This window comes from Cupressus sempervirens, chromosome 5 (assembly GCF_028749045.1).
Source record: "Cupressus sempervirens isolate cs-2001-9-10 chromosome 5, ASM2874904v1, whole genome shotgun sequence".
In the NCBI taxonomy this organism is placed as follows: Eukaryota; Viridiplantae; Streptophyta; class Pinopsida; order Cupressales; family Cupressaceae; genus Cupressus; species Cupressus sempervirens.
Genome location: NC_143122.1, coordinates 492473898 through 492482527, shown reverse-complemented (window position 1 = coordinate 492482527; position 8630 = coordinate 492473898).

Genomic DNA, 8630 nt, shown 5'->3' with positions numbered 1-8630 from the left:
ATAGAGCATAAAAAAGCATAACAAAGAATTGGATCATATGACTTGAGGAATTATTTTGGTAAAAAAAAAATTACTAAGTCATGATGAGCTAACTATGTGGATATTATTCCATAAGTTTTTAAATATTATGTCAAGCATGTGAAGACATGAAGGCTAAATGAATAGAGATTTGTAACTATGAAAGGTATAAGTAAATATCTTATCTTGTGAAGATAAGCATGCGATATATGATGAACTATGCAACATATATATGATCTATGTGAGATTTGTGATTGATGTGAAGTCGATGATAGGAAAACTACATCTGATGTATAATTAAAGAAAGTGTAAAATACAATAGAGATTAAGTATTATATGTATATCTATTCTTGTGAAGAACTGAATTGTATAATTGCATGTTAGGGCAGTGAGATCTTCTTGAATATATTATATTTGTTCTACCAACTTCTAACAGGGTTGAAGCAACTCCTAATAGGGTTGAGACTTATAACAAGGCCTACTCTTCTAACAAGGACTAAAGATACTATATGTAATTCATAGACTCCTAATAGGGTCAATAGCCTTAACATGATCCTATTGTTTAATGAATCATCTAGTGGGTATCATCCCCACTAGGGCTTTCCCTTGGCTAGGGTTTCTCTAGTGAAAAAATAATGGTGCTATGATTTCTCTATGTGCATGGTTATATTTAATGTTCAACATTGTTGGTTTACTTTCATATGCAATTTATAAAGTAATTAATTATGGAAAAAAGTTTGTAGAATACTAATTCACCCCCCTCCTCCAGTATTATCTATTTCTAACAAGTAGTACATAGATAATTAAGAAGTCTCTTTCACCTTTGGAATTATTGTCAAAGAGAGAGAGAAAGAGAATACAACAAGCTATAATAAGGAGATCATTGAATGCATGAGTATAACTAGATTCTAAGTGATAAGGGGAGAAAGCATGAAAAGAGTGTAAGGAAACTTGCAAGAAAGAATATAATTGTTTCCACATAACCTATAATAAATCTGAAATAAATATGCAATTGAAATCCACATGCAAGAGAATAGACAACATACCCATAAAAAATGTGACACAAGATATACCCTAGGAAACCCTCACTGAGGGAAAATCTTAGCCTCCAAAAGCATCCATCACCATGTATTATTCAGCAAAAATACCATTGCAATACAACCATGGAAGCCTTCAAAGCCATAGCCAATAACAAGTAATCCATGTGAATAAGCATGAATCCATAGATCCCATGCCATGCTTCCAACCTTCACAAATGCTCCCTTGGCTAACCTGTCAAGCCTTGTCCTGCTTGACTCTTGCCTTTTTTGTCCTTCTTCTTGTCACACCAAAAACTACCCTTGTGGCTGCTTATATAGTAGCAAGTCCCACAAAGCCACTAAGTGGTATTACATTAACCATGTGATACCTTACCCACTAACTCCACATTTAATATTAGACATTTAATTCTTTATCCCAATATTAAATAATTACATAAAATATTATCACAATGTCACAATACAACTCATCAAGAATATTCCATGAGAATCTTTACATTTTGCATTTCCATCTAGGTACAACATTACATAATAAAATAAAATAATAAAATTTAAGAAATATTATGCAATGTGTGCAACACCCATTATCTGAACAAAGAGAATGTGTAGTGAAGATGACACTAGAAAGATAGGAGAGAAATAAAAGATAAAAGACTACTAGTATTGTGTTAGAGAAAAATTAACTAAGAAGTAGAAGATCATATGAGTTTATCTAATGTTATCAATGCTTAAGGGGGATATTTTTGGAATAAATTATGTAATGATGCTAGGAGATCATTAGAACTATCATGATATATATTTGGTTATACAATGATCAATTATTGTATTCTCATTGATGTCAAGTATTGAATGAGTGTTCCTAGTAGGTTGTTGAGTATGAATGTGATGAATGAAGTGTTGTAGTGAGTATTAGTAGTTTCTGTCCTCATGGGAGACATAGGAGTGTCTCTGCTAATAAAATGTATGACTTATAATATTTATGAGAAAGATTAAATAAGTTATGATTTGTTGAAAGTAAATAATTAAACTACTAGAATAGTTAGTGATACACAATAGGAGATTTTATTGTTTTATCAAATCTTGAAGATTTAAGTGGATTAGTCATGATTGTAAGAAAAACATGGCTTGTAGATGTTGTGGTTATGATTGTAGATCATTTGCATGATCAGTGAGAAGGTGTTTTAAAGATAAATAAAGTTTTTAGATAAACTATTTGTGTTCTTGAGCTACTAATGATAGATCAAAGATTAATGATGAGTATGGATGAATTAGTGAATTCTATCAAGTTGGACATAGTGAAAATCTATCTCAATGATTATGGGTAATGATTTGGTAATACAAGAATTGATGGAAATGTATCATAAAGATTGATGCAGGAGCATCTTAGGTTTTCTTGGTGACTACTTTGGAGTTCATGGGAGGAGGTTGAGTTGTTTCTTTGGAGGGTGCTTGGACTGGTACTTGGTCAAAGAAGGATTGGTTTCTTGGCATGTTTTGGGAATTTGACATGGTTTATGATTTCTCGGCATGGTTTGGGAACTTGGCATGGTCTTTGGTTACTTGACATGTTATATGGTTGCTTGACATGGTCTATTATTGCTCGGCATGGACTAGGAACTCATAATGGTCTTTGGTTGCTCAAAATGGTCTGATTACCTTGCTTTTGGAGATATATTACTAACTAAAATTTGAAGCACAAGTTGTAATTCAATTGGAGCTAGGAGATATCATGATTTTACTTGAATATCAATTTTGGGCATTTAATTGCTGTTGCAGGGTGATTTGTGGCATTTAATTTATGTATTTGTATTTAATTTATGTTCTGGACCAACTTGTGACTTAGATTGGTGTAAGTAGGGGTTGTGGTTAAGTCTTTAGTCTTAATTCATCCATTGTGGAGAAGAGGAGGTGGTAGAGGAGAGAATTTGGAGAAGAGCTAGTAGCTATGGCTTGGAAAAGAAGGAGATTACTTGGTGGGCTTGCGAGCACAAGTTGAGATCTTCCTTGGAGTTTCTACCAGAGTGTGGATCTAGAATAGCTAGGGTTTTGATTGGATCTTGAAGGATCTTGTAGAACTATTACATCCTTTATATTTGGCCTTAGTTGGGAAGGCCTTATAGCCTGACACATTGTATGTAATCAGTTATATTTTTTTCAATAAAGGATAGTAATTTGGTATCAGATCTTGTGTTATTGATTGTTATTGTTGTGTTTCCACTACATGGTTATTTTTTGGGGGCTAGGACATCTCCTTTGGGGATACTGTTTCCTTGTGCTACATTAGATGGTATCAGAGCACAATTGTTCATGAGTGTGTAGACATATAGCCAAAGTTGTGGTAGTTTGCACTAGGACTTGGGTTGGAGAAGTAGATCTAATTTGATCTTGATCTGGTGGTTTATTATTCTTTCTAAAGTATTGGATCTCTTGGTTGTGAAGTGGAAAATCATGGTTCTAGCTTGAAATTGTAGAGGGCTTGTAGATGGATTGATGGATGCAAAGATGGAAGTTTGATCTTGTTGAGGCATGATCATAGAGAGTTTTTGGATTGAAAATTTGTGGTCCTAAAATTGTGATGTGGTTCCTAATTATTCATGTGAGGTGGCAGGTTGAGATTTGACTTGCAAAAAATTCAAGGTTGTCACAAGGAGCATAGGAAGGATTTGTTTTAGAGGGTTTGTGAAGATCTTGGAAGATGGCTATGAGAGGATTGGACCCTAAGATGATTGTGAATCTCCATAATATGGTGGAAAGGAATTTTTCTAAGATGTCTGCTCAGTTTGAAGCTAGTTTGGTTGATCAAGCTAAAAAGGAGGTTGCTCCATTTGAAACTAGTTTAGCTTATTGAGATAAGGACAAGATGAAGAAGGCATTTTGTAGATGTTTGTGGAGCTAGAGCCTACTAATCTAGAAGAGAGTTGTTTGGCTAGTTAAGAGACTTGTTTGTGAGAGAAGATGACATAACAAGGTTGAGTTTGGTTTTGTTGATCAGATTATAGAGTTTGATATAGAACTTCCAAAGTAGCTAGAGGTTGTTGCTAAATATATTCCTATCCTTGTTGATGTTGGGATAGAGGTTGGTTTTCATGATTAGTTGTTTGAGTCTGACATGGAAATTGTAGAGTGCTTAGTTGTGGATGATCCAGTTGCTATGGGTGGTGAGTTATGTATTGTAGAGCATCTTATTGTGAGAAATGAGATTATTGGTGTTGTGAGTTTGGCATGTGTTAATGGAGATCTGCATGTTTCTATTGATGTTGAGTTTTTTGCTGCTGATGTGGAGTTTGTTGCTATAGATGTGGGGTTGTTGCTACCGGTATGGATTCACTAGTTACTGATGTGTATAAAGGTTTCCTATTGAAGCATTATGTTTAGTTTGTTCTTGGGTGTGAGCATGCTGATCAGATGGTTGAGATTCTAGTGTTTGATAGAATGATATAGGTGTGGATGATGTGAAAATTGGTTTTCTTGTCCTTGTTGGAGTGGAAGCCTTTGGTAAAGATGAAGTTGCTTGTTGATCTTTCATTGGGAATCAAAGTGTGGGACACACTTTTCTATTTACTTAGGGAGTCTGATGTAGGAGCACCTTGGGTTTTCTTGGTGACTACTTTGGAGTTCATGGGAGGAGGCTTGGTAGTTGCTTTGGAGGGTGCTTGGACTGGTACTTGGTTGAAGAAGGATTGGTTGCTCAGCATGCTTTGGGAACTCGACATGGTCTTTGGTTGCTCGGCATGGTCTATGGTTTCTCAAAATGGTCTAAGAACTTGGGATGGTATTTGGTTGCTTGACATGGTCTATGGTTTCTTAGCATGGTCTATGGTTGCTGACATGGTTTGGGAACTTGGCATGGTCTTTGGTTGCTCAATATGATCTGGTTACCTTGCTTTTGGATATATGTTTTTTGGTGCCTATTGAAAGTTGTGTAACTAATTTTACACAATGAATTAGGAGATTAAAATTTTAGGGATTAACAAAGGTCTAGATTTATAACTATGGTTCAAAGCACAAGTTCTAATTCAATCAGAGCTAGGAGATATTATGATTTTACTTGGATATCAATTTTGGGCATTCAATTGCTATTGCAAGCTGACTTGTGGCATTTGATTTATGTATTTGTATTCAATTTGTGTTCTAGGATGACTTGTGGCTTAGATTGGTATAAGTAGGGGTTGTGGGGAAGTCTTTAGTCTTTATTCATCTATCATGGAGAAGAGGAGGTGGTAGAGGAGCAAATTTGGAGAAGAGCTAGTAGTTGCGGCTTGGAAAACAAGGAGATTGCTTGGTGGGCTTGCGAGTACAAGTTGAGATCTTCTTTGAGGTTTCTACAAGAGTGTGGATCTAGAATAGCTATGGTTTGGATTGGATCTTGAGGGATCTTGCAAAACTATTACTTTCTTTGTATTTGGCCTTAACTGAGAAGGCCTTAAAGCTCAAAAAATTGCATTTAATCAGTTATATTTTATGAATAAAGGATAGTAATTTGGTATCAAATCTTGTGTTATTGCTTCTTGTTGTTATGTTTCCATTGCATGGTTATTTTTTGGGGGCTAGGACATCTCCTTTGGGGATATTCCTACCTTGCACTACGTCAAATATTCTAGAAGGGTTTATTTGGTCAAAACATGTTTGATTGTTCTTCATGAATTTGAATGTAAAGTTCATTGTGGGATGACATGATATATAAAATTTAGTGTGTGCATTGATATGTGCATTTGGCTCATGGTGTGAAATTGATGCATTTAAAGATTAAAGTAAAATGTATTAGGGAAATATTAGGGAAGTAAAATATTTGGGGTTTCATATGGTATTGTATATTTGATGAAAGAAAAAGAATTTAAGTGTTGATAATGGTGCAATTAAAGTATGAAGGTATGATCGACCTAGAGGTTAGTGGATTGAAGCGAAGTGTTTATATGCATTACATTAATCTACTCAAGAAAATAAGGTGTTCATAAGATATTTCTACTTTTTGTCCCATGATAGTTATGTCTCAATAAATTCCTTTAATTGGGTGGATCCTAATAGGTCCTTTATTGGAAATCCTTTAGAAGGGAGACACTTTAATTAGTGCTAGAAGTCTTCTAGTAAGACTGATCATGATAGGGTAAGGCTTCTAATAGGGATAAAGGTAAAACCCCTCACTGAGTGACACTTAATAGTGTCTTTGTAAACTCCTAATAGTGTTCAAATCCTAATGGGACATACTTTATAAGAATGTATAATTTTTGGGTGCTAATTCCCACTATAATTTTCACCTAAGTTGAGTTTCCACGAGACTCCAAATATCCATTTCAAGTGTTATGCTATTTTTTGGATGTGTTTATGTGTTTTATGGTTTCATTTTCTATCATTAAGCTTATACTATGATAAGGGTTTGAGTGATTGAAAAGTTGTGTAGTTGGTAGATTATTGATTCACCCTCCTAGGTAATATGATCCCTTAGGAGTAACATCATGTATATTTTACCTAGTGGCTTTGATGATCAGTTTTGAATATCCTTCGATACAAAGGCTTGTAGTCTCCACTAAATAGGAAAATCTTAGACCCCAATACAATGCCAAGGATCCAATAAGTTGCTAGATGAGAATATGAAATTACTTTTGTAGGCCAAAATGAGTTCACCCCTATGATTTCTCATTACCCCACCTCGAGTAGCCAAACCACAGTGAGTAGCTCCATCAAATATTAGTTTAAGACAAGGAGCATGGGGGGGAATTTATTTAGTATTGAGTCTAGAAATCTTCTTAGAATTATTAACTTTGAAGAAGGATTTAGGAATGTTCCATTTCCTTACCAACATACAATCTAAGAGGAAGAGGGATTAGTGAGATCTTTTGATTTACAAATAGAAGCAAGTAGTTTCTCTATAATAGCCACTATCATCTAAATATTATTAGTAGTGTTTGGGGGAAAAATGAAAGCACTATAATAGGATGCAAGCCTCCACTTTATGGGGCACCAAGCCATTCAAATATGGATGTGTAAGGGAAAGAGGGGAATTTCCAAATATGATTCCACTTCTAACCCAAATTAGATTAGCTAGGACCCGAAGAAGAAGGTGCTAATACTAAATTTGGATTATAAAGAGGGATGTATTATGAGGAAATGTACTTTCTTAGGCCCTTGATAGTATTATGCAAATGTGATATTGAACTAATAATATAAATCTGGATGCTATGTAAGTATAATTAGATTGATTAAGATGTAAATCTAGAGTAAAGATATGAAGGGAAATAAAATATAAGGAAATCACCTTGAAATGTATAGAGGAAAAGATATTTTTTCTCCACAACTCATAGATCTAAATTGTATTTGAATATCCACCACTGGATCTCATAATGAAATGACAAAAGGAACAAAACCCAAAAATATCCCAGGAATCCAAGATAGAAGGACTAGGTCAAATTGGAAAGATGTCCTACAACCAAGCTGACATAGTTTGATGATTTGGAACTAATGACTCCACAAATCTCTAGAATTGTAAGTTCCAAATTTACAATACTTTTTTCTTCCACCCTATATATCAATACCAAAAGGAAAGGTTTTGTCGTTGGGGTTTGATGAGGGCTTGCCTTGGTCTAGCCCTAGGTTAAGGAATCTACCGTAGTTGAGAACTATAAATATAAATGAATGTAAAATAAGATAAATATTAGGATTCACCTTCCTTGAAACCCTTGTTTGTAAGGATTTTAAATGTGAATTTATTGTAGATCTTGAATTAGGAATGTATGGTATCTCCACTCTTTGCAAAAAAACTACCATAATTTCATCATGGTGCTATGGACATAGAAGTGCATCAATGAAGAAGATGAATGATTCAATGTAGATCTCCTCCCTTGATGACCAACAATAAGATAGATTTTCAAGAGGAAATTCTCACAAAGGATCCTTCAATGGGAATCTCCTTCCTTGAATGGTTGAAAGTCTTGAATACTTGAACTCCTTGAATGCAAAAGGCATAAATATTCACTAGAGATCCAGAGCTTGAATTACTTGAGTGTGTGTTCGAGATGAGATATAAAAATGAAGCCTCCAAGTCACCTTATATATGAGTTTTTGGGTGGAAAAATAATACAAAACAACTAGGTAATGGTCAACAACTAATTAAACCCCTTAAGCCTTTCAAGCCTCTACCTCTAAAATTATTAGGGACTAGGTCCTCAACCTAGGTTGACCTAGTCAAGAATAGGTCAACCTAAGTTGACCTAGTTCAAAATAGGTTGAAGTAGGTTGACCTAGTCTTAGAGATCAGGTCTTGGTTTCCATAGAAATAAGGGGCACAAAAGAGAATATGAGGAAAGGAGGTTGAGCAAAGACATATCCATGGTTCAAAGAGGGAATTTATTGAGAGGGAGCTCAACAGTCTTAAAATGCAAGTGCATCCATTTGAAGATGGTACATTAGCCCCGACTTTAGCAGGAGCATGAGTTTCCTCAAACTTATGGTAAAATAGATCAAGAGAAAAGTGAAAGTCTTATTTGGATTTAGGAGGAAAAGAAATAATAAAAACCCTAAGAGACTTGAGTCTTTATCATATCTACAGATCATAATAAGAGAGATAAGCTCTATAAAAAA